The following is a 25,087-nucleotide window of genomic DNA, read 5'->3' as shown; positions in this document are numbered from 1 at the left end:
GGGAGCTGAGGACTGTCAGCAGGAACATTCAGGGGAGGTTGGATTTTCCTCTAAGGTGGGCAGGGGGTTTGGGGTCCTTCATAAGCCGTGCAGGGAGCTGCGGCCCCTCATGAGGTTCTCAGGGGGTCTGGGGCCTCTCCTGTGCTGGGCAGGTGCTTGGGGAGCCCCGTCAGGTTCGCAGAGGGCCGAGTGGGCTCAGCCCGGGCTCTCTGCGCTGGGGGCAAAACGGGGCCCTTCCCGGGGGCGTCCGGCCGGGCCAGGGACCCGCGTGGCGAAGGGGCCGCGGGGCAGCCTGACGAGCCGGGGGGGCACAACAAGGGGAGAGGAAACAGAAGGTGCTCCGACAACTAAAGAGCTGCATGTTCACTGTTGGTGTTTAATACATCCCTTTCCCTGCAGTAGAGCTTGTTACCTCTTCCCAAGGCTGGTGTTTCTCGATTCCATTCACCCAAAGCCCATGGCTGCTAGAATGCAAATGCCATTGCAACTGTCAAGGGAACTGGGAGCCTAAACTGCAATAGAGGCAGAGCCAGCCTTTTTCCTTGAATCTCGTGGAAGTCCAGTCTGCAATGGATTCATTGCTTGCTGGTGTTGGCTAAGCCTTGTGCTGGAACAAAGGGCCCAGCACTTGGATGGAGCAGGCAGGGACGGATCACAGGCCCATGGTGCTGGCGTTTCTGCAGCTGCCCTGATTGCCTGCCTTGGGTTGTTTTTAGGAATTACGGCACAGAGTCCTTCCCTGTTTAAATATGGGCCAAACCCCGGCACGGAGTGCACAGCACACACTCAGTGTCAGCGTGGCGGGGGAAGAGCTGGCAGGTGCTGCCTGCAAGAGTGGGAATCCCTGACAGGAGCTGAATGTTGGACTTGGCATTGATATTGCAGGTAGAGCCATGAAACGTCTCCCTTGTGCAGTGTCACATAAACCAGTTCTGATGAAAACAAGTGGATTGGACAGAGCTGTGTGGGGGGACGTGCTCCCCTTCTGTGAGGGCAGCTCCTGAGATGTGTCCTCACAATCCCACCCAGGCAGTGAGGTCACAGCAGGGCTGTGAGGTCACAGAGCCCCGTGGTCCCACAGCACCACAATGACCAACCACTCGGTCCCTGACTACAACTGTTGCGGCAGCAGCGGCGGCGGCAGCGGTGTCAGAGTTGGTGGCGTTTGGAGAGTGATTGCTGGACAGTGATTGCTGGATAGTGATTGCTGGACAGAGATTACTGGACAGTGATTGCTGGACAGTGATTGCTGGACAGTGATTACTGGACAGTGATTACTGGACAGTGATTACTGGACAGAGTTTACTGGACAGAGATTACTTATACAGAGTTTAAACAACAGCAGTGTCAGGACAGAGGGGGCAGCAGTAGCTGCGGGACGGTGTGAGGGCGAGGCCATGGCCCTTGCTCTGCGCCTCTCCCTCCTCCTCCTCCTGGCAGTGGCCCTGCACGCCAGGGCTGCCCAGGCTGCTCCGGTGCCAGCGCGGGGAGCAGGTGAGCCGGCGGCCTGGGGCACCTTTCCCAGCCCAGCGGGCTCTTCTTCCCGGGAAGGATCAGGGATGGTTTTCCCCAGGGCTTTAGCCAGGGTTTCCTGGGTGTGGGAGAGAGCCCCGAGGGGCCCTTGGCTGCTCCAGCTGTTTCTCCAGGGATGCTGCACAGGGATGGGAAGAGTGTGCAGAGCGGCCAGGAGCCAGCCCAGAGCTGCCCAGGCCCCTCTGCAGCTCTGGCCATGTCCATTGACATCTGGCCCCCACAGTGCTCCCCTACCCCCCTGCAGTGCCACAGTTCTCTGAGGCAGAAGGGGATCCCAGCACACAATGGAAATGGTTCCCATCTGTTTCCTTCTAGATCTGGGTGCTGGGAATTCTTTTTCAGCAGTTTGGCGAGAAGATGGCTTGGAGACCTTGGGATCACCAGCAGGTATTTCTCAATGTGTGCTCAAAGAAATCATTGACAACATGGCAAGAGCCAGGTTAAAGAAGCTTTTCTGCCTGTTGAGTTACAGGAGTGTCTTCAGGGAGGACTATTCCAGCATCCTGGGCTGGATGTTCCACACAAGTTCAACTCACGTGGCAGGGGTGAGTAGTCTGTCCCTGCTGAGCTCACAGGCTGAGCTCTGGTTTTCTCTAATCCGTTCACATCAAATGCAACTGCTTCCCATTCAGGTCCTCCAACAGGCAAGAACCAACGTCCAGGCGAAAAGGAATCCCAGGAGTCTTCTGAAGGCATGAGGCAAATCCTAAAGGAACTGGAGAGACAGCGAGGTGGGTGTGTTTCCCTCAGCCTGAGCCGTGAGACTCATCAGTGGGGCTTTAGATGCTCTGTGGACACGCAGGGGCTGCACAGTGGGAAGGGATCCATCGCAGCCTCGCTGCCCCGCTGCTGCTTTCACGCCTTGCGGGGCTGTTTCCCCACCTGGCCTGGCTGCAGCTTCTCCCCGGCCTCTGCAGGAAGGCCTTGAGCATCCCCTGAGCCTGTGCCCAAAATGCCCCACGGGCCCTGCAGAGCAGGAGATGCCCTGCAATTGCCTGGTCTCCCGGCAGCTCCGGTGTGGCGGCTGTTTGGAGGAGGGAGTGCCCTGACCTTGACCCAGAAGCCCGGCTGTTTTCCTGGACCTTTTCCATGTCTTTTCTAAGCATTGCCTCCTGAAGATGCCTCCTCCCTTATGGAGAACAGCTCCATCTGATCCAGCTGTCCCTCTTGCTTCCCTCAGTGATGGACAAAGTGGCTCTGTGGAAGGCGGCGTTCCCCAAAGGAAGCAGTGGCTCCGTTCCAGGCTCTGCTGACGGAAGGGAGGCGATGCCAGGCACGGGCACACGGGGTAATTGCTGTGGCGTGCTCAGCCGGTGTGGGCCATCGGGGTGGCTGTGGCAGCAGCTCTTCCCCAGTGCCCGCTCGTGCCCGTCACGGCAGCAGCCAAAGCTGAAAGCGCGATGGGTTCGCGGCATCTGGAGCACGTTCTGCAGCCCCTGGAAACGGAACTCTGGCCCCAAGGTCCCTCCCGCTGCAGCTGCTCCCGGAGCTGGCCCTGAGTCTCGAGGGGCCCAAGGCACCAGAGCAGCCCAGAGTGGGATCCCTCCCACGAGCCGAGGGCCAGAGCCTTCCCTGGCCCCCACACTGGGCAGGGGCTCCTGTGTCTCCTGAGAGGGCCTGACTCTGTCCCCTTGGGCTGTGGGAGCTGTCCCGGGACAGGGAGGGTCAGGGTTTGCACTGCCTGCTGCAGTCTTCCCCAGGACTTTAGCCAGGGATTACTGTGTGTGGGAGAGAGCCCCGAGGGGCCCTTGGCTGCTCCAGTCTCTCCTCCAGGGATCTTGCACAGGACCTGGAAAGAGTGTGGAGAGCAGCCAGGAGCCAGCCCAGAGCTGCCCAGGCCCCTCTGCAGCTCTGGCCATGCCCATTGACATCTGGCCCCCACAGTGCTCCCCGACCCCCCTGCAGTGCCACAGTTCTCTGAGGCAGAAGGGGATCCCAGCACACAATGGAAATGGTTCCCATCTCTGTTTGCTTCTAGATGAGGGTGCTGGGAATGCTTCTCCAGTAGATTGGCTGCGTAAAGTTTTGGAGCCCTTGCAGTCTCCTGCAGGTATGTTCTCAATGTGCACTCAAAAAATAATCATTGACAAGATGGCAAGAGCCAGGTGACAGAAGCTTCTCTGGTTGTTGCGCTACAGGGGTGTCCATGGGTAGGACTATTCCATCTCCTAATCTGGTTGCTTCGCAAAAAGCTGGCTCCCATCGTAGGGGTGAGTAGTCTGTCCCTGCTGAGCTCACAGGCTGAGCTCTGGTTTTCTCTAATCCGTTCATGTCAAATGGAACTACTTCCCATTCAGGTCGTCCAACATCCAAGAACAAAGTTAAAGATGGAGAGAAATCCCAGGAGCCATCAGAGGCCATGAGAGAATTGCTGAAGGAAATGCTGCAGGGAGGGCACGGTGGGTGTGTTTCCCTCAGGCTGAGCCGTGAGACTCATCAGTGGGGCTTTAGATGCTCTGTGGACATGAAGGGGCTGCACAGCGGGAAGGGATCCATCGCAGCCTCGCTGCCCCGCTGCTGCTTTCACGCCTTGCGGGGCTGTTTCCCCGCCTGGCCTGGCTGCAGCTTCTCCCCGGCCTCTGCAGGAAGGCCTTGAGCATCCCCTGAGCCTGTGCCCAAAATGCCCCACGGGCCCTGCAGAGCAGGAGATCCCCTGCAATTGCCTGGTCTCCCGGCAGCTCCGGTGTGGCGGCTGTTTGGAGGAGGGAGTGCCCTGACCCAGCCCCAAAAGCCCGGCTGTTTTCCTGGACCTTTTCCATGTCTTTTCTAAGCATTGCCTCCTGAAGATGCCACCTCCCTTATGGAGAACAGCTCCATCTGATCCACCTGTCCCTCTTGCTTCCCCCAGAGATGGACCAAGGGGCTCTGTGGAAGGCGGCGTTCCCCGAAGGAAGCAGTGGCTCCGTGCCAGGCTCTGCTGATGGAAGGGAGGCGATGCCAGGCACGGGCACACGGGGTAATTGCTGTGGCGTGCTCAGCCGGTGTGGGCCATCGGGGTGGCTGTGGCAGCAGCTCTTCCCCAGTGCCCACTTGTGCCTGTCACAGTCTGAATTTAGTGAGGGTTTGCTCTGGGTGCGAGAGAGCCCTGAGGGGACCTTGGCTGCTCCAAGCTGCTCCTCCAGGGATGTTTCAGTGTGTGCGGAGTGGGCAGAGCATCCAGGAGCCAGCCCAGAGCTGCCCAGGCCCCTCTGCAGCTCTGGCCATGTCCATTGACATCTGGCCCCCACAGTGCTCCCCAACCCCCCTGCAGTGCCACAGTTCTCTGAGGCAGAAGGGGATCCCAGCATGCAATGGAAATGGTTCCCATCTCTATTTGCTTCTAGATGGGGAGAACGACTTGGATTATCTGGAAGTCCTGGTGAATGATGCACTGAATTCCCTGGGGAAACCTGGAGGCAAGTTCTCAGTGTCCCTTTCCTGACAGAATAATCCCTGTCAATGTGGCAAGAGCTCATTCAGGTGCCCTTTTCCTTAAGACCCTCTCGAGGTTGCTGCACTCTGGCAATCTTGGCCTGCTCCGTTCTCAGGCCCAAGAGGGATCCCACAGGATCCCTGTCCGTGGGAGCAGGAAGGAGCATTTAGCTTTTCATCTCCTTTCCATGGAAATGCCAGTTGGTCCCTCCGTGGCCGCTGTGCAGACACGGAGAAGGGCAGAGAGGGAAGGGGTCGGGCCCAGGGCTGTGCCCGGGGCTGTGCCTGGCGCGGCTCCTTTGCCGGCCCCTGGGAGCCTGAGGTGCTCCCGCTGCGGCTGCCGAGCCACGGCCCTGGCTGGGGCTGAGTTGAGAGCTGGGGCAGCTCCAGGGAGTCCCTTGTGCCCTGACAGCTCTGCCTGGGGCTCCTTTGGTCCCAGCCAGGGGCCACTGCAGGCCCGTGGGAGCTCTGCCCCTGCTCCTGAGGGGAGGGCAGAGATGAGGGCCCTGCAGGGATCCCGTGGCCGAGCTGCCCTCACTGCCCCTCCGGCTGAGGGAGAGTCTGCAGCTGTGTCAGGGAGCTCTTCTGTCCTGCCCTTCTTTGGAGCCGAGCCTGTGGGTGATGGGGGTCAGGAACCTGCAGTGGGGCCCAGGGCTGAGCCTCTGGAAGGTCGTGTGGGTACGTCATGGCTTTTCCCCCTTGGAGAGCTGCCAGCTCAGAGTCCAAAGCTGGGCCAGGACAGAGACCTGCCCGTGTGTGCCCTGTCCCCGTGGGATCCCCTCACCCCTCCTGCGCCTCAGGGCTGCCCGTGCAGATCCCCAGAGATGACAGAAGCTTCTCTGGCTGTTGAGTTACAGGGGTGTCCACAGAGAGGACTTTTCCAGCTCCTGAACTGATTCCTCTGCACAAGCCCAGCTCACATGGCAGGGGTGAGTAGCCTGTCCCTGCTGAGCTCACAGGCTGAGCTTTGGTTTTCTCTCATGTCAAATGGATTCCCATTCAGGTCCTCCAACAGCCAAGAACCAAGGTCCAGGAGAGAAAAAATCACTTAAATCAAATGAAGATGTGAAAGAAATTTTGAAGGAACTTCAGAAAGGGCACGGTGGGTGTTTCCCTCAGCTTGAGCCGTGAGACTCATCTGCCGGGGCGTCGGGGATGGTTTTCCCCAGGGCTTTAGCCAGGGTTTCCTGACTGTGGCAGAGAGCCCCGAGGGGCCCTTGGCTGCTCCAGCTGTTTCTCCAGGGATGTTGCACAGGGATGGGAAGAGTGTGCAGAGCGGCCAGGAGCCAACCCAGAGCTGCCCAGGCCCCTCTGCAGCTCTGGCCATGTCCATTGACATCTGGCCCCACAGTGCTCCCCAACCCCTCTGTAGTGCCACAGTTCTCTGAGGCAGAAGGGGATCCCAGCACACAATGGGAATGGTTCCCATCTCTGTTTCCTTCTAGATGAGGGTGCTGGGAATGCTTCTCCATTAGGTTGGCTGCGTGAAGTTTTGGAGCCCTTGGGGCCTCCTGCAGGTAAATTCTCAATTCCCCTCAAAGAATAATAGTTCTATATTTTATACACAATAAACGTGGCAAGAGGCAGGTGTCAGAATCTTCCCTGGCTGTTGAAGTTCCAGGTGTGTCTGCAGAGAGGACTTTTCCATCTCCTATGCTGGTTCCTACACAAGAGTCCAGCTCACATAGCAGGGGTGAGTAGTCTGTCCCTGCTGAGCTCACAGGCTGAGCTCTGGTTTTCTCTAATCCATTCATGTCAAATGAAACTACTTCCCATTCAGGTCCTCCAACAGGCAAGAACAAAGCGAAAGATGGAAGGAAATCCCAGGAGCCATCAGAGGCCATGAGAGAATCGCTGAAGGAAATGCTGCAGGGAGGGCACGGTGGGCGTGTTTCCATCAGGCTGAGCCGTGAGACTCATCAGTGGGGCTTTAGATGCTCTGTGGACACGCAGGGGCTGCACAGCGGGAAGGGATCCATCGCAGCCTCGCTGCCCCGCTGCTGCTTTCACGCCTTGCGGGGCTGTTTCCCCGCCTGGCCTGGCTGCAGCTTCTCCCCGGCCTCTGCAGGAAGGCCTTGAGCATCCCCTGAGCCTGTGCCCAAAATGCCCCACGGGCCCTGCAGAGCAGGAGATCCCCTGCAATTGCCTGGTCTCCCGGCAGCTCCGGTGTGGCGGCTGTTTGGAGGAGGGAGTGCCCTGACCCTGCCCCAAAAGCCCGGCTGTTTTCCTGGACCTTTTCCATGTCTTTTATAAGCATTGCCTCCTGAAGATGCCTCCTCCCTTATGGAGAACAGCAATGGAAATGGTTCCCATCCATGTTTGCTTCTAGATAAGGGTGCTGGGAATGCTTCTCCGTTGGATTGGCTGCGTGAAGTTTTGGAGCCCTTCAGGCCCCCTGCAGGTAAATTGTCCCTCAAAGATTAATCAGTCTAAATTCTAAACCCCATACATGTGGCAAGAGCCAGATGACAGAAGTTTCTCTGGTTGAATTACAGGGGTGTCTGCAGAGATGACTTTTCCAGCTCCTCTGCTGGTTCCACACAAGCCCAGCTCACATGGCAAGGGTGAGTAGTCTGTCCCTGCTGAGCTCACAGTCTGAGCTCTGATTTTCTCTAATCCATTCATGTCAAATGAAACTGTTTCCCTTTCAGGTCCTCCAAAAGGCAAGAACCATCCTTCAGGTGAAAAGAAAGCCCAGGAGCCATCTGAAGGTATGGGAGAAATACTAAATGAACTGGGGTGGGGTCAGGGTGAGTCACTTTCCCTCAGCCTGAGCCGTGGGACTCATCAGTGGGGCTTTAGATGCTCTGTGGACACGCAGGGGCTGCACAGTGGGAAGGGATCCATCGCAGCCTGGCTGGACTGGGGCTCATGTGTCTCCTGAGAGGGTCTGACTCTGTCCTTTCTGGCTGTGGGAGCTGTCCCAGGGCAGGGGGGATCGGTGCTGGTACTGCCTCCAGGCACCCGCACTGAGGGAAACAGAGAACGTCCTGGCCGTCTCCAACGTGCTGTCAGCTTAGCAGGGGTGCCCAGGACGGGCTGACGCTCCCAATTGCTCCCACAGAAGCAGCCGGTGCCACAACACGTGCTCCCAGTACCCAGGAGAGCACTGGCAGAGGTTTCTGTTGGGGAACACGCTGTCTGACGGTGATAATGGCAAGCATGTTGGGCGGTCTGCTTGTCATCACGTTGTGCTGTGCTGCAGTCTGGTACTGGAGGGTGAGAAAAGGGTGAGTTGTTTGCTGCTCTCCCCCTCCAACAGCTTCCTTTGAAGGCAGCTCAGAGCCATGGAACATTCCCAGTCTGGCTGCTGGGGAGCGGCCAGTTAGTCCTTGGCCAGAGAACTCTGCTGAGGGCTCTGCTGCTGTGCAGTGCTGTCACTGCCTCTCCCTGTGTGCCACCCGCAGCTGGGCCTCAGACACCTCCTCTCTCCACAGGCTCCTCTCTGCACCTGCTCCAGACAAGCCAAAGACCTCAGGCAGAAAGAGGTGGAGCTCTCACCCTTTAACATCCCACCTCTAGCCCAGATTCGTTGCCACCACTGCAGCACCTGCTTTTTGATACCAAGGTCCAGCTGCCACCAAAAAGATCCTCTCTGCCCCTGTAACCCACTGATCCCAACCTATGGCACGTACTGAAGTTGGCCCTTTCGTGCCCACCCCTTTAGTTCAAATAAAGATAAGATTCAGCATCACTGGAGTGTCGAGCTGTGCCACCAGCAAAGCCCCAAGGCCCCAGCCCTGGCTGAGCTGCGTGCCTGGGCACAGCCGTGGATGCCCACGGTGTGGGCAGGCAGGAGCCAGGCTGGGGCTCCTGTGACCAGCAGTGGGGCCCCAAGGGCTGGGGGAGCCCGTGGTGAGGGTCCTTGGGCTGAGGGCACCTTTATTGCAGTGGGACCTTCTGGGCCTGGGCCTCCTCAAATAGGTTGCCCAGGAAAGCGGGAAGTCATCGAGAGCATCTGTAGGGACATTGTAATGTCAGCAGGCAGAACAAGGGGTCTCCTTGTCACCTCTGGGTGCTGAGCCCCTGTTCAGATGCTCTCTGAACGAGGCTTTGACTGCCTGGGGAGTAACTCAGCTGTGATCACCCACAAGAAGTGGTGAGGGGCTGCAGTCCCTTGTGAGGCACCCAGGGATATTTTGGGGTATCTCCTGAGGGGTGTAGAGGGCTGAGGTCCTGTGTAAGACTTGCAGGGAGCTGAGGACTGTCAGCAGGAACATTCAGGGGAGGTTGGATTTTCTTCTAAGGCGGGCAGGGGGTTTGGGGTCCTTCATAAGCCGTGCAGGGAGCTGCGGCCCCTCATGAGGTTCTCAGGGGGTCTGGGGCCTCTCCTGTGCTGGGCAGGTGCTTGGGGAGCCCCGTCAGGTTCGCAGAGGGCCGAGTGGGCAGCCTGACGAGCCGGGGGGGCACAACAAGGGACCTCCTCGCTCAGCCCTTGGCTGCAGCTTTTCCCATGAGAATTCTGGTGTAAAGAGCCTCCGAAGGAGCCAAGAGCCAGAGCAGCTCACGAAAACTTTGATGCGAACACGAGGCAGACCCCACCACAGTTCCCCGCTGAGTGACACGGTGGAGATTATGGGAAAGAACGAGCGGGTTCTTTTAGCAGAACTGCAGATCTTTCGCAGCTGGGTCGTGAGCTGATCTCCACTAAAGCTGATCACTCCGTGCTGATCTGCTTTATTGACTCAAAATGGAGGGTTTCTAAGGGACCAGCTAAGGAAGGTTCAGGAACTGGGGAGGAGCATGGGAGGAGTGTTCATAACAGGGAAAGATGATAGGGTAAGCATCGGGGTGTTACAATCAAGGGGATGGATTACAACTATAGTGTAACTGGGGAGTAACTTGATTGGTTAGGGCAGCTACCCCAGGTAAACTGCCCAATCAGAGAGCTGTCGCCGTGCTCAGGAGAGCAAGCCCATAAACTCAAGAAGAAAGTAGCTTAAAATGGTGGCTTCAACCTAATCCTAGGTTTAACAAGGTTGCAATTAATGTAGAGGTCCATTAGGCAGGTTTATTTGGCATGGTGGCATTGGAGGTGACACTGTCCATGTTGTCAGGAGATTCCTCTTTGCACTGGGTGAACTCTTACCTGGCTCTCCAGCCCATCTCCAACAGCTGAGATCCCTCCCCTTCGCAGGGCTCGCAGCCCTTTGATCCCCTGCCCGGAGCACAGGTCCCTCCCCGTGTCCCCAGTGCCGAGGGCCGGGGGGTCACAGCCTTCCCCACACGCCCACACTGTCCCCATTCCACGGCCAGCAGGGGAAGGGTCCCCAGCCTTTCCAAAACGGGGGTTCCTGATTCTTTGCTGCTGCTCGGCCCCCCTGTCTCTGGGCAAACTGCACCTCTCTGTGTCTGACAACTGCGCAGCCCGGCACTTGTCACCTCACTGCAGACTGTGCAGGAACACCGATTCACACCTAATGGAGCCAAACACTCCCTCACAGCCCCGGGCTTGGCGAGGGCACAGGAGGCACTGCGGGGGGACAGCTGAGCCCGTGGCTTCTCACACCAACCGGAGCCTGGCACTGTGAGTTCCGAGGCCACGGCTTAGATGGCAGTGACCACGGCCCACATGTGGGAAGGTGTTGAGGGGCAGAGACTTTCAGTGCTTCTCCCTGGGAAGAGTGGCAGATCCCGTTTGGTTTTGTCTTTACAGTAACTGCCCTCCGTTTATTTTTCTGGAGAGCAAATGTCATAACATACCCAAAAGTGGCTTCTTATTCAGTGTTGTCATAGCTGAGATGCTCGGACAGACGGTACAATTCAAGCACTTGGATGCAAAGCTGTCTGAAGGCAGCAAAGGATAAAGTGACAGAGGACACTGTTCAGTTCTTAGGGCAGAGAGAGTGGAAACAGAAAGGGCTCCCACAACTAAAGAGCTGCATGTTCACTGTTGGTGTTTAATACATCCCTTTCCCTGCAGTAGAGCTTGTTATCTCTTCCCAAGGCTGGTGTTTCTCTGTTCCAGTCACTGGAAGCCCATGGCTGCCGGAATGCAAATGCCATTGCAACTGTCAAGGGAACTGGGAGCCTAAACTGCAATAGAGGCAGAGCCAGCCTTTTTCCTTGAATCTCGTGGAAGTCCAGTCTGCAATGGATTCATTGCTTGCTGGTGTTGGCTAAGCCTTGTGCTGGAACAAAGGGCCCAGCACTTGGATGGAGCAGGCAGGGACGGATCACGGGCCCATGGTGCTGGCGTTTCTGCAGCTGCCCCGATTGCCTGCCTTGGATTGTTTTTAGGAATTACGACACAGAGTCCTTCCCTGTTTAAATATGGGCCAAACCCCAGCACGGAGTGCACAGCACACACTCGGTGTCGGCGTGGCGGGGGAAGAGCTGGCAGGTGCTGCCTGCAAGAGTGGGAATCCCTGACAGGAGCTGAATGTTGGACTTGGCATTGATATTGCAGGTAGAGCCATGAAACGTCTCCCTTGTGCAGTGTCACATAAACCAGTTCTGATGAAAACAAGTGGATTGGACAGAGCTGTGGGGGGGGACGTGCTACCCTTCTGTGAGGGCAGCTCCTGAGATGTGTCCTCACAATCCCACCCAGGCAGTGAGGTCACAGCAGGGCTGTGAGGTCACAGAGCCCCGTGGTCCCACAGCACCACAATGACCAACCACTCGGTCCCTGACTACAACTGTTGCGGCAGCAGCGGCGGCGGCAGCGGTGTCAGAGTTGGTGGCGTTTGGAGAGTGATTTCTGGACAGTGATTGCTAGATAGTGATTACTGGACAGAATTTACTGGACAGTGATTCCTGGACAGTGATTGCTGGACAGAGTTTACTGGATAGTGATTGCTGAACAGAGTTTACTGGACAGTGATTACTATACAGAGCTTAAAGAACAGCGTTGTCAGGACAGAGGGGGCAGCAGTAGCTGCGGGACGGTGTGAGGGCGAGGGGCCATGGCCCTTGCTCTGCGCCTCTCCCTCCTCCTCCTCCTGGCAGTGGCCCTGCACGCCAGGGCTGCCCAGGCTGCTCCGGTGCCAGCGCGGGGAGCAGGTGAGCCGGCAGCCTGGGGCACCTTTCCCGGCCCAGCGGGCTCTTCTCCCTGGGAAGGGTCAGGGATGGTTTTCCCCAGGGCTTTAGCCAGGGTTTCCTGGATGCGGGAGAGAGCCCCGAGGGGCCCTTGGCTGCTCCAGCTGCTCCTCCAGGGATGTTGCACAGGGATGGGAAGAGTGTAGAGAGCGGCCAAGGAGCCAGCCCAGAGCTACCCAGGCCCCTCTGCAGCTCTGGCCATGTCCATTGACATCTGGCCCCCACAGTGCTCCCCAACCCCCTGCAGTGCCACAGTTCTCTGAGGCAGAAGGGGATCCCAGCACGCAATGGAAATGGTTCCCATCTCTGTTTGCTTCTAGATGAAGGTGCTGGGAATGCTTCCCCATTAGATTGGCTGCGTGAAGTTTTGGAGCCCTTGGAGCCTCCTGCAGGTAAATTCTCAATTCCCCTCAAAGAATAATAATTCTATGTTTTATACACAATAAACGTGGCAAGAGGCAGGTGTCAGAATCTTCCCTGGCTGTTGAAGTTCCAGGTGTGTCTGCAGAGAGGACTTTTCCATCTCCTTTTCTGGTTGCTACACAAGAGCCACAGCCCAGCTCACACGGCAGGGCTGAGTAGTCTGTCCCTGCTGACCTCACAGACTGAGCTTTGGTTTTCTCTAATCTGTTCATGTGAAATGGAACTACTTCTCATTCAGGTCCTTTAAAAGGCATGAGGCAAGCTGAAGGAGACCAAAATTTCCTTGAATCAAATGAAGTCCTGAGAGAAATTTTGAAGGAACTGCTGAAAGGCCAAGGTGGGTCTATTTCTCTCAGCCTGAGTTGTGAGACTCATCAGCCAGGGGCTTTAGATCAGTCACATCTGATCCAGTTACAACTCTTGCTTCCCCAGAGATGGACCAAGAGGCTCTGTGGAAGGCAGCATTCCCCAAAGGAAGCAGTGGCTCCGTGCCAGGCTCTGCTGACGGAAGGGAGGCGATGCCAGGCACGGGCACACGGGGTAATTGCTGTGGCGTGCTCAGCCGGTGTGGGCCATCGGGGTGGCTGTGGCAGCAGCTCTTCCCACAGTGCCCACTCGTGCCTGTCAAGGCAGGAAGAGCATAACAGAACAGATTATTAATCCTGAGCAGACTCAGGGGACTCGGGTACTGAGCAGTCCACCTGAGGGCCCTCAGTGAGGGGCATTGCCCAAAACACTGAAGCAGCTGCAAGGGGTGCCCAACTGGGGAAAAGGCAGATGGGCAGACCAAGGCTCCAATGCCTCCTTAAAGGCATGACTGTCCCATCGGGCTGTGGGCAATGGTTGGGGGAGGGAGGATTAGTTGTGGCACTGCCTGATGCAGTGTTCCCCAGGGCTTTAGTGAGGGTTTGTGGCACAGAGCCCTGACGGGCCTTTGGCTGCTCCAGCCGCTCCTCCAGGGATGTTGCACAGGGATGGGAAGAGTGTGCAGAGCGGCCAGGAGCCAGCCCAGAGCTGCCCAGGCCCCTCTGCAGCTCTGGCCATGCCCATTGACATCTGGCCCCCACAGTGCTCCCCAACCCCCCTGCAGTGCCACAGTTCTCTGAGGCAGAAGGGGATCCCAGCACGCAATGGAAATGGTTCCCATCTCTGTTTGCTTCTAGATGAAGGTGCTGGGAATGCTTCTCCATTAGATTGGTTGCGAGAAGTTTTGGAGCCCTTGGAGCCTCCTGCAGGTAAAGTCTCAATTCCCCTCAAAGAATAATAATTCTATGTTTTATACACAATAAACGTGGAAGAGGCAGGTGTCAGAATCTTCCCTGGCTGTTGAAGTTCCAGGTGTGTCTGCAGAGAGGACTTTTCCATCTCCTATGCTGGTTCCTACACAAGAGTCCAGCTCACACAGCAGGGGTGAGTAGTCTGTCCCTGCTGAGCTCACAGGCTGAGTCCTGGTTTTCTCTAATCCATTCATGTCAAATGGAACTACTTCCCATTCAGGTCCTCCAACAAGCAAGAACAAAGCGAAAGATGGAAGGAAATCCCAGGAGACATCAGAGGCCATGAGAGAAGCGCTGAAGGAAATGCTGCAGGGAGGGCACGGTGGGTGTGTTTCCCTCAGGCTGAGCCGTGAGACTCATCAGTGGGGCTTTAGATGCTCTGTGGACACGCAGGGGCTGCACAGCGGGAAGGGATCCATCGCAGCCTCGCTGCCCCGCTGCTGCTTTCACGCCTTGCGGGGCTGTTTCCCCGCCTGGCCTGGCTGCAGCTTCTCCCCGGCCTCTGCAGGAAGGCCTTGAGCATCCCCTGAGCCTGTGCCCAAAATGCCCCACGGGCCCTGCAGAGCAGGAGATCCCCTGCAATTGCCTGGTCTCCCGGCAGCTCCGGTGTGGCGGCTGTTTGGAGGAGGGAGTGCCCTGACCCAGCCCCAAAAGCCCAGCTATTTTCCTGGACCTTTTCCATGTCTTTTATAAGCATTGCCTCCTGAAGATGCCACCTCCCTTATGGAGAACAGCAATGGAAATGGTTCCCATCCATGTTTGCTTCTAGATAAGGGTGCTGGGAATGCTTCTCCGTTGGATTGGCTGCGTGAAGTTTTGGAGCCGTTCAGGCCCCCTGCAGGTAAATTGTCCCTCAAAGATTAATCAGTCTAAATTCTAAACCCCATACATGTGGCAAGAGCCAGATGACAGAAGCTTCTCTGGTTGAATTACAGGGGTGTCTGCAGAGATGACTTTTCCAGCTCCTCTGCTGGTTCCACACAAGCCCAGCTCACATGGCAAGGGTGAGTAGTCTGTCCCTGCTGAGCTCACAGGCTGAGCTCTGCTTTTCTCTAATCCATTCATGTCAAAAGAGACTGTTTCCCTTTCAGGTCCTCCAAAAGGCAAGAACCATCCTTCAGCTGAAAAGAAAGCCCAGGAGCAATCTGAGGGCATGAGACAAATACTAAATGAACTGGGGCAAGGTCAGGGTGAGTCCCTTTCCCTCAGCCTGAGCCGTGGGACTCATCAGTGGGGCTTTAGATGCTCTGTGGACACGCAGGGGCTGCACAGCGGGAAGGGATCCATCGCAGCCTGGCTGGACTGGGGCTCATGTGTCTCCTGAGAGGGTCTGACTCTGTCCTTTCTGGCTGTGGGAGCTGTCCCGGGGCAGGGGGGATCGGTGCTGGTACTGCCTCCAGGCACCCGCACTGAGGGAAACAGAGAACGTCCTGGCCGTCTCCAACGTGCTGTCAGCTTAGCAGGGGTGCCCAGGACGGGCTGACGCTCCCAATTGCTCCCACAGATGCAGCCGGTGCCACAACACGTGCTCCCAGTACCCAGGAGAGCACTGGCAGAGGTTTCTGTCGGGGAACACACTGTCTGACGGTGATAATGGCAAGCATGTTGGGCGTTCTGCTTGTCATCACGTTGTGCTGTGCTGCAGTCTGGTGCTGGAGGGTGAGAAAAGGGTGAGTTGTTTGCTGCTCTCCCCCTCCAACAGCTTCCTTTGAAGGCAGCTCAGAGCCATGGAACATTCCCAGTCTGGCTGCTGGGGAGCGGCCAGTTAGTCCTTGGCCAGAGAACTCTGCTGAGGGCTCTGCTGCTGTGCAGTGCTGTCACTGCCTCTCAGCTGCTGGGCCTTTCACGGGGAGCCCGCTCGGACCGGAGCCAGTGCTGGCTCCAACTGAGCCTGCCTGGACAAGAGCAGCCCCAGGAGGACGGGCAGAGGCCAAGCAAGGTGTGGAGGAGAAGGAGCAGGGACGAGCTTGCCCTTGGAAGGCAGACGTGCCCTGGTGCCCGCTCCTGCCCAGGGACCCTGCCCAGAGCCATCCCCCTGCTCGCTGGTGCCCTGAGGGGCAGGTGTCCCCCTGGGCCGTGCTGTGCCAGCAGCTCCCCCCGTGGTGCTGAGCCTTGACAGCTCTGGGCCCTGCTGGGGAGCAGAGTCCCTGTGTGCCACCAACAGCTGGGCCTCAGACACCTCCTCTCTCCACAGGCTCCTCTCTGCACCTGCTCCAGACCAGCCAGACACCTCGGTCAGGAAGAAGTGGAGCTCTCACCCTTTAACTTCCCAGCCTAGCCCAGATGTGTTGCCACCCCTGCATCACCTGCTTTATGATGTGAAGGTCCATCTGCCACCAAAAAGATCCTCTCTGCCCCTAAACCCACTGATCCCACCCTTTGCTCAGTACTGAAGTTGTTCCTTTCGTGCCCACCCCTTTAGTTCAAATAAAGATAAGATTCAGTATCACTGGAGTGTCAAGCTGTGCCACCAGCAAAGCCCCAAGGCCCCAGCCCTGGCTGAGCTGCGTGCCCGGGCACAGCCGTGGATGCCCACGGTGTGGGCAGGCAGGAGCCAGGCTGGGGCTCCTGTGACCAGCAGCGGGGCCCCGAGGGCTGGGGGAGCCCGTGGTGAGGGTCCTTGGGCTGAGGGCACCTTTATTGCAGTGGGACCTTCTGGGCCTGGGCCTCCTCAAAGAGGATGGGAAAAGAGGGACGCCATCAAGAGGATTTTCAAGGGCACAGCCTGACAAGCAATGTCTGGAGGCAAAAGAAAGCTCCTTGCCAATTAACAGGCACTTGATGGGACCTAATTGATGGGCAATTGCCATGGTTCAGGAATAAACACAGGAGACCTGTGGGGTTCGATGCACAGGGAAGCAGATCTTGGGCAGATCTGCTTTTATTCAAAATGGGGGGCTTTTATAGGGCAGGCTGAGGAGGGTTCTGGAAAAAGGGAGTGGATATGTAAAACTAGGAGGGGTTACAAGAATATGTAACAGGGAGGTTGGTACATGACCGTAAGGTAACTTGGAAGGGGTATGACTGGGTAGGACACAGACATCTCAGTAAGTCATCCAAGAGGAGAGTAGCAAACAGTCCAAAGGAGAAAACTTCACAGCAACACAGGGGAACATGCCTGAACGTGTCCTGTTAATGTAGAGGTCCATTAGGCAGGTTTATTTGGCATGGTGGCATTGGAGGTGACACTGTCCATGTTGTCAGGAGATTCCTCTTTGCACTGGGTGAACTCTTACCTGGCTCTCCAGCCCATCTCCAACAGCTGAGATCCCTCCCCTTCGCAGGGCTCGCAGCCCTTTGATCCCCTGCCCGGAGCGCAGGTCCCTCCCCGTGTCCCCAGTGCCGAGGGCCGGGGGGTCACAGCCTTCCCCACACGCCCACACTGTCCCCATTCCACGGCCAGCAGGGGAAGGGTCCCCAGCCTTTCCAAAACGGGGGTTCCTGATTCTTTGCTGCTGCTCGGCCCCCCTGTCTCTGGGCAAACTGCACCTCTCTGTGTCTGACAACTGCGCAGCCCGGCACTTGTCACCTCACTGCAGACTGTGCAGGAACACCGATTCACACCTAATGGAGCCAAACACTCCCTCACAGCCCCGGGCTTGGCGAGGGCACAGGAGGTGCGGGGTACAGCTGAGGGGGGACAGCTGAGCCTGTGGCTTCTCACACCAACCGGAGCCTGGCACTGTGAGTTCCGAGGCCACGGCTTAGATGGCAGTGACCACGGCGCACGAGGTGGGAAGGTGTTGAGGGGCAGAGACTTTCAGTGCTTCTTCCTGGGAAGAGTGGCAGATCCTGTTTGGTTTTGTCTTTATAAAGGTTTGGCCCTCTAAAGCAGTACCTCTCAGCAGAGCCCCTTTCCTTGGTGCTCGGTGGGGCTGGAGTGCAGCCAGGGCTGAAGGAGGATCTCGGGCTGCTTGGCCCTATCGCGGGGGGGTTTTGTCCCCCGAGAAGAGACCCTCACGGCACACTTTGTTAGGAGACAGTCACACACGGATGACCCAAAGTGGCGTTTATTAAAACAAGATGTCAGTTTATATACAGGGGAATATGGAAGGATGGGGAAGAAAGGTGGGATTCTTGCTAGGAACATCAAATCCTGAGGGTCAGTGATAAGAGAAATGGAGGGATTGGCCGCAGGGGATATGTCCAGTTATATAGGGAGAAGGGAGAGTTGGGGAGGAAAGGAAGGAGTGGTCTGGGGTACCGACAGGGGAATTCTACAGAAGTTTGTGAGACTGCGCCTAGTAGCTGGGTCTCAGGCAACTTTTCACAGCTGCAGTTGTTAAAGAACTTCCAGATAAACTTCTTCCTCTGAGACTTCTTTGCTGCCCTTTTGCATCTTTCTCCATTCTCTGTAGGCCTCTGTGGGTCCACCTCCGACATGGCCCGTTGGGTCAGCACACCTTGGCTCCATCCTCCTGTGGCCTGTGATGTGCAGGGGTGGTTGTGCAGGCATTTTACAGTAACTGCCCTCAGTTTATTTTTCTGGAGAGCAAATGTCATAACACACCCAAAAGTGGCTTCTTATTCAGTGTTGTCATAGCTGAGATACTCGGACAGATGGTACAATTCAAGCTCTTGGATGCAAAGCTGTCTGAAGGCAGCAAAGGATAAAGTGACAGAGGACACTGTTCAGTTCTTAGGGCAGAGAGAGTGGAAACAGAAAGGGCTCCCACAACTAAAGAGCTGCATGTTCACTATTGGTGTTTAATACATCCCTTTCCCTGCCGTGGAGCTTGTTATCTCTTCCCAAGGCTGGTGTTTCTCTGATTCCATTCACCCAAAGCCCATGGCTGCCGGAATGCAAATGCCATTGCAACTGTCAAGGGAACTGGGAGCCTAAACTGCAATAGAGGCAGAGCCAGCCTTTTTCCTTGAATCTCGTGGAAGTCCAGTCTGCAATGGATTCATTGCTTGCTGGTGTTGGCTAAGCCTTGTGCTGGAACAAAGGGCCCAGCACTTGGATGGAGCAGGCAGGGACGGATCACGGGCCCACGGTGCTGGCGTTTCTGCAGCTGCCCTGATTGCCTGCCTTGGGTTGAAGCTGTGATCACCCACAAGAAGTGGTGAGGGGCTGCAGTCCCTGTGAGGCACCCAGGGATATTTTGGGGTCTCTCCTGAGGGGTGTAGAGGGCTGAGTTCCTGTGTAAGACTTGCAGGGATCTGAGGACTGTCAGCAGGAACATTCAGGGGGGTCGGATTTTCCTCTAAGGCGGGCAGGGGGTTTGGGGTCCTTCATAAGCCGTGCAGGGAGCTGCGGCCCCTCATGAGGTTCTCAGGGGGTCTGGGGCCTCTCCTGTGCTGGGCAGGTGCTTGGGGAGCCCCGTCAGGTTCGCAGAGGGCCGAGTGGGCAGCCTGACGAGCCGAGGGGGCACAACAAAGGGTCTCCTCGCTCAGCCCTTGGCTGCAGCTTTTCCCATGAGAATTCTGGTGTATAGAGCCTCCGAAGGAGCCAAGAGCCGGAGCAGCTCATGAAAACTTTGATGCGAACACGAGGCTGACCCCACCACAGTTCCCCGCTGAGTGACACGGTGGAGATTATTGGAAAGAACGAGCGGGTTCTTTTAGCAGAACTGCAGATCTTTCGCAGCTGGGTCGTGAGCTGATCTCCACTAAAGCTGATCACTCCGTGCTGATCTGCTTTATTGACTCAAAATGGAGGGTTTCTAAGGGACCAGCTAAGGAAGGTTCAGGAACTGGGGAGGAGCATGGGAGGAGTGTTCATAACAGGGAAAGATGATAGGGTAAGCATCAGGGTGTTACAATCAAGGGGATGGATTACAACTCTTGTGTAACTGGGGAGTAACTTGATTGGTTAGGGCAGCTACCCCAGGTAAACTGTCCAATCAGAGAGCTGTCGCCGTGCTCAGGAGAGCAAGCCCATAAACTCAAGAAGAAAGTAGCTTAAAATGGTGGCTTCAACCTAATCCTAGGTTTAACCAGGTTGCAGTTAATGTAGAGGTCCATTAGGTAGGTTTATTTGGCATGGTGGTGTTGGCGGTGACACTGTCCATGTTGTCAGGAGATTCCTCTTTGCACTGGGTGAACTCTTACCTGGCTCTCCAGCCCATCTCCAACAGCTGAGATCCCTCCCCTTCGCAGGGCTCGCAGCCCTTTGATCCCCTGCCCGGAGCGCAGGTCCCTCCCGGTGTCCCAAGTGCCGAGGGCCGGGGGGTCACAGCCTTCCCCACACGCCCACACTGTCCCCATTCCACGGCCAGCAGGGGAAGGGTCCCCAGCCTTTCCAAAACGGGGGTTCCTGATTCTTTGCTGCTGCTCGGCCCCCCTGTCTCTGGGCAAACTGCACCTCTCTGTGTCTGACAACTGCGCAGCCCGGCACTTGTCACCTCACTGCAGACTGTGCAGGAACACCGATTCACACCTAATGGAGCCAAACACTCCCTCACAGCCCCGGGCTTGGCGAGGGCACAGGAGGCACTGCGGGGGGACAGCTGAGCCCGTGGCTTCTCACACCAACCGGAGCCTGGCACTGTGAGTTCCGAGGCCACGGCTTAGATGGCAGTGACCACGGCCCACGAGGTGGGAAGGTGTTGAGGGGCAGAGACTTTCAGTGCTTCTCCCTGGGAAGAGTGGCTGATCCTGTTTGGTTTTGTCTTTACAGTAACTGCCCTCAGTTTATTTTTCTGGAGAGCAAATGTCATAACATACCCAAAAGTGGCTTCTTATTCAGTGTTGTCATAGCTGAGATACTCGGACAGACGGTACAATTCAAGCACTTGGATGCAAAGCTGTCTGAAGGCAGCAAAGGATAAAGTGACAGAGGACACTGTTCAGTTCTTAGGGCAGAGAGAGTGGAAACAGAAAGGGCTCCCACAACTAAAGAGCTGCATGTTCACTGTTGGTGTTTAATACATCCCTTTCCCTGCAGTAGAGCTTCCCAAGGCTGGTGTTTCTCGATTCCATTCACCCAAAGCCCATGGCTGCCGGAATGCAAATGCCATTGCAACTGTCAAGGGAACTGGGAGCCTAAATTGCAATAGAGGCACAGCCAGCCTTTTTCCTTGAATCTCGAGGAAGTCCAGTCTGCAATGGATTCATTGCTTGCTGGTGTTGGCTAAGCCTTGTGCTGGAACAAAGGGCCCAGCACTTGGATGGAGCAGGCAGGGACGGATCACAGGCCCATGGTGCTGGCGTTTCTGCAGCTGCCCCGATTGCCTGCCTTGGGTTGACTTTGGGAATTACGACACAGAGTCCTTCCCTGTTTAAATATGGGCCAAACCCCGGCACGGAGTGCACAGCACACACTCGGTGTCAGTGTGGCGGGGGAAGAGCTGGCAGGTGCTGCCTGCAAGAGTGGGAATCCCTGACAGGAGCTGAATGTTGGACTTGGCATTGATATTGCAGGTAGAGCCATGAAACGTCTCCCTTGTGCAGTGTCACATAAACCAGTTCTGATGAAAACAAGTGGATTGGACAGAGCTGTGTGGGGGGACGTGCTCCCCTTCTGTGAGGGCAGCTCCTGAGATGTGTCCTCACAATCCCACCCAGGCAGTGAGGTCACAGCAGGGCTGTGAGGTCACAGAGCCCCGTGGTCCCACAGCACCACAATGACCAACCACTCGGTCCCTGACTACCACTGTTGCGGCAGCAGCGGCAGCGGTGTCAGAGTTGGTGGTGTTTGGACAGTGATTTCTGGACAGTGATTGCTGAATAGTGATTGCTGGACAGAGATTACTGGACAGTGATTGCTGGACAGTGATTACTGGACAGAGTTTACTGGACAGTGATTACTATACAGAGCTTAAACAACAGCGTTGTCAGGACAGAGGGGGCAGCAGTAGCTGCAGGACGGTGTGAGGGCGAGAGGCCATGGCCCTTGCTCTCCGCCTCTCCCTCCTCCTCCTCCTGGCAGTGGCCCTGCACGCCAGGGCTGCCCAGGCTGCTCCGGTGCCAGCGCGGGGAGCAGGTGAGCCGGCGGCCTGGGGCACCTTTCCCGGCCCAGCGGGCTCTTCTCCCCGGGAAGGGTCAGGGATGGTTTTCCCCAGGGCTTTAGCCAGGGTTTCCTGGATGCGGGAGAGAGCCCCGAGGGGCCCTTGGCTGCTCCAGCTGCTCCTCCAGGGATGTTGCACAGGGATGGGAAGAGTGTAGAGAGCGGCCAAGGAGCCAGCCCAGAGCTACCCAGGCCCCTCTGCAGCTCTGGCCATGCCCATTGACATCTGGCCCCCACAGTGCTCCCCAACCCCCCTGCAGTGCCACAGTTCTCTGAGGCAGAAGGGGATCCCAGCACGCAATGGAAATGATTCCCATCTCTGTTTGCTTCTAGATGAAGGTGCTGGGAATGCTTCCCCATTAGATTGGCTGCGTGAAGTTTTGGAGCCCTTGGAGCCTCCTGCAGGTAAAGTCTCAATTCCCCTCAAAGAATAATAATTCTATGTTTTATACACAATAAACGTGGCAAGAGGCAGGTGTCAGAATCATCCCTGGCTGTTGAAGTTCCAGGTGTGTCTGCAGAGGGGATTTTTCCATCTCCTATGCTGGTTGCTACACAAGAGCCACAGCCCAGCTCACACGGCAGGGCTGAGTAGTCTGTCCCTGCTGACCTCACAGACTGAGCTTTGGTTTTCTCTAATCTGTTCATGTGAAATGGAACTACTTCTCATTCAGGTCCTTTAAAAGGCATGAGGCAAGCTGAAGGAGACCAAAATTTCCTTGAATCAAATGAAGTCCTGAGAGAAATTTTGAAGGAACTGCTGAAAGGCCAAGGTGGGTCTGTTTCTCTCAGCCTGAGCTGTGAGACTCATCAGCCAGGGGCTTTAGATCAGTCACATCTGATCCAGTTACCACTCTTGCTTCCCCAGAGATGGACCAAGAGGCTCTGTGGAAGGCGGCGTTCCCCAAAGGAAGCAGTGGCTCCGAGCCAGGCTCTGCTGACGGAAGGGAGGCGATGCCAGGCACGGGCACACGGGGTAATTGCTGTGGCATGCTCAGCCGGTGTGGGCCATCGGGGTGGCTGTGGCAGCAGCTCTTCCCCAGTGCCCACTCTTGCCTCTCAGGGCAGGAAGACCATAAGATAACAGATTAATAATCCTGAGCAGACTCAGGGGACTCGGGTACTGAGCAGTCCAGCTCAGGGCCCTCAGTGAGGGGCATTGCCCAAAACACTGCAGCAGCTGCAAGGGGTGCCCAACTGGGGAAAAGGCAGATGGGGAGAGCAAGGCTCCAATGCCTCCTTAAAGGCATGACTGTCCCATCGGGCTGTGGGCAATGGTTGGGGGAGGGAGGATTAGTTGTGGCACTGCCTGATGCAGTGTTCCCCAGGGCTTTAGTGAGAGTTTGTGGCACAGAGCCCTGATGGGCCTTTGGCTGCTCCAGCCGCTCCTCCAGGGATGATGCACAGGGATGGGAAGAGTGTGGAGAGTGGCCAGGAGCCAGCCCAGAGCTGCCCAGCCCCCTCTGCAGCTCTGGCCATGTCCATTGACATCTGGCCCCACAGTGCTCCCCGACCCCCCTGCAGTGCCACAGTTCTCTGAGGCAGAAGGGGATACCAGCACGCAGTGGAAATGGTTCCCATCTCTGTTTGCTTCTAGATGAAGGTGCTGGATACGCTTCTCCATTAAATTGGCTGCGTGAAGTTTTGGAGCCCTTGGGGCCTCCTGCAGGTAAAGTCTCAATTCCCCTCAAAGAATAATAATTCTATGTTTTATACACAATAAACGTGGAAGAGGCAGGTGTCAGAATCTTCCCTGGCTGTTGAAGTTCCAGGTGTGTCTGCAGAGAGGACTTTTCCATCTCCTATGCTGGTTCCTACACAAGAGCCCAGCTCACATGGCAGGGGTGAGTAGTCTGTCCCTGCTGAGCTCACAGGCTGAGTCCTGGTTTTCTCTAATCCATTCATGTCAAATGGAACTGCTTCTCATTCAGGTCCTCCAACAGCCAAGAACAAAGCAAAAGATGGAGAGAAATCCCAGGAGCCATCAGAGGCCATGAGAGAATTGATGAAGGAAATGCTGCAGGGAGGGCACGGTGGGTGTGTTTCCCTCAGGCTGAGCTGTGAGACTCATCAGTGGGGCTTTAGATGCTCTGTGGACACGCAGGGGCTGCACAGCGGGAAGGGATCCATCGCAGCCTCGCTGCCCCGCTGCTGCTTTCACGCCTTGCGGGGCTGTTTCCCCGCCTGGCCTGGCTGCAGCTTCTCCCCGGCCTCTGCAGGAAGGCCTTGAGCATCCCCTGAGCCTGTGCCCAAAATGCCCCACGGGCCCTGCAGAGCAGGAGATCCCCTGCAATTGCCTGGTGTCCCGGCAGCTCCGGTGTGGCGGCTGTTTGGAGGAGGGAGTGCCCTGACCCAGCCCCAAAAGCCCGGCTGTTTTCCTGGACCTTTTCCATGTCTTTTATAAGCATTGCCTCCTGAAGATGCCACCTCCCTTATGGAGAACAGCAATGGGAATGGTTCTCATCCATGTTTGCTTCTAGATAAGGCTGCTGGGAATGCTTCTCCGTTGGATTGGCTGCGTGAAGTTTTGGAGCCCTTCAGGCCCCCTGCAGGTAAATTGTCCTTCAAAGATTAATCAGTCTAAATTCTAAACTCCATACATGTGGCAAGAGCCAGATGACAGAAGCTTCTCTGGTTGAATTACAGGGGTGTCTGCAGAGATGACTTTTCCAGCTCCTCTGCTGGTTCCACACAAGCCCAGCTCACATGGCAAGGGTGAGTAGTCTGTCCCTGTTGAGCTCACAGGCTGAGCTCTGGTTTTCTCTAATCCATTCATGTCAAAAGAAACTGTTTCCCTTTCAGGTCCTCCAAAAGGCAAGAACCATCCTTCAGGTGAAAAGAAAGCCCAGGAGCAATCTGAAGGCATGAGACAAATACTAAATGAACTGGGACAAGGTCAGGGTGAGTCCCTTTCCCTCAGCCTGAGCCGTGGGACTCATCAGTGGGGCTTTAGATGCTCTGTGGACACGCAGGGGCTGCACAGCGGGAAGGGATCCATCGCAGCCTGGCTGGACTGGGGCTCATGTGTCTCCTGAGAGGGTCTGACTCTGTCCTTTCTGGCTGTGGGAGCTGTCCCAGGGCAGGGGGGATCGGTGCTGGTACTGCCTCCAGGCACCCGCACTGAGGGAAACAGAGAACGTCCTGGCCTTCTCCAACGTACTGTCAGCTTAGCAGGGGTGCCCAGGACGGGCTGACGCTCCCAATTGCTCCCACAGATGCAGCCGGTGCCACAACACGTGCTCCCAATACCCAGGAGAGCACTGGCAGAGGTTTCTGTCGCGGAACACGCTGTCTGACGGTGATAATGGCAAGCATGTTGGGCGTTCTGCTTGTCATCACGTTGTGCTGTACTGCAGTCTGGTGCTGGAGGGTGAGAAAACGGTGAGTTGTTTGCTGCTCTCCCCTCCAACAGCTTCCTTTGAAGGCAGCTCAGAGCCATGGAACATTCCCA

General features: G+C 56.5%; 1 long non-coding RNA gene across 1 annotated transcript; it reads left to right on the top strand.

The window, feature by feature from the left end:
- Window positions 1-7,312: 7,312 nt before the first annotated feature.
- LOC126651566 (uncharacterized) lies at window positions 7,313-8,115 on the top strand. Its single transcript, XR_007631742.1, has 4 exons — window positions 7,313-7,345; window positions 7,440-7,508; window positions 7,596-7,655; window positions 8,009-8,115. It is a non-coding gene; the product is annotated as an uncharacterized LOC126651566 (long non-coding RNA).
- The last annotated feature ends 16,972 nt before the right edge of the window (window positions 8,116-25,087 follow it).

This window comes from Myiozetetes cayanensis, unplaced genomic scaffold (assembly GCF_022539395.1).
Source record: "Myiozetetes cayanensis isolate MyiCay16 unplaced genomic scaffold, myiCay2020 scf674, whole genome shotgun sequence".
NCBI lineage: Eukaryota > Metazoa > Chordata > Aves > Passeriformes > Tyrannidae > Myiozetetes > Myiozetetes cayanensis.
The sequence above is the reverse complement of the archived record's forward strand: the minus strand, read 5'-3'. Positions and strand labels throughout refer to the sequence as shown.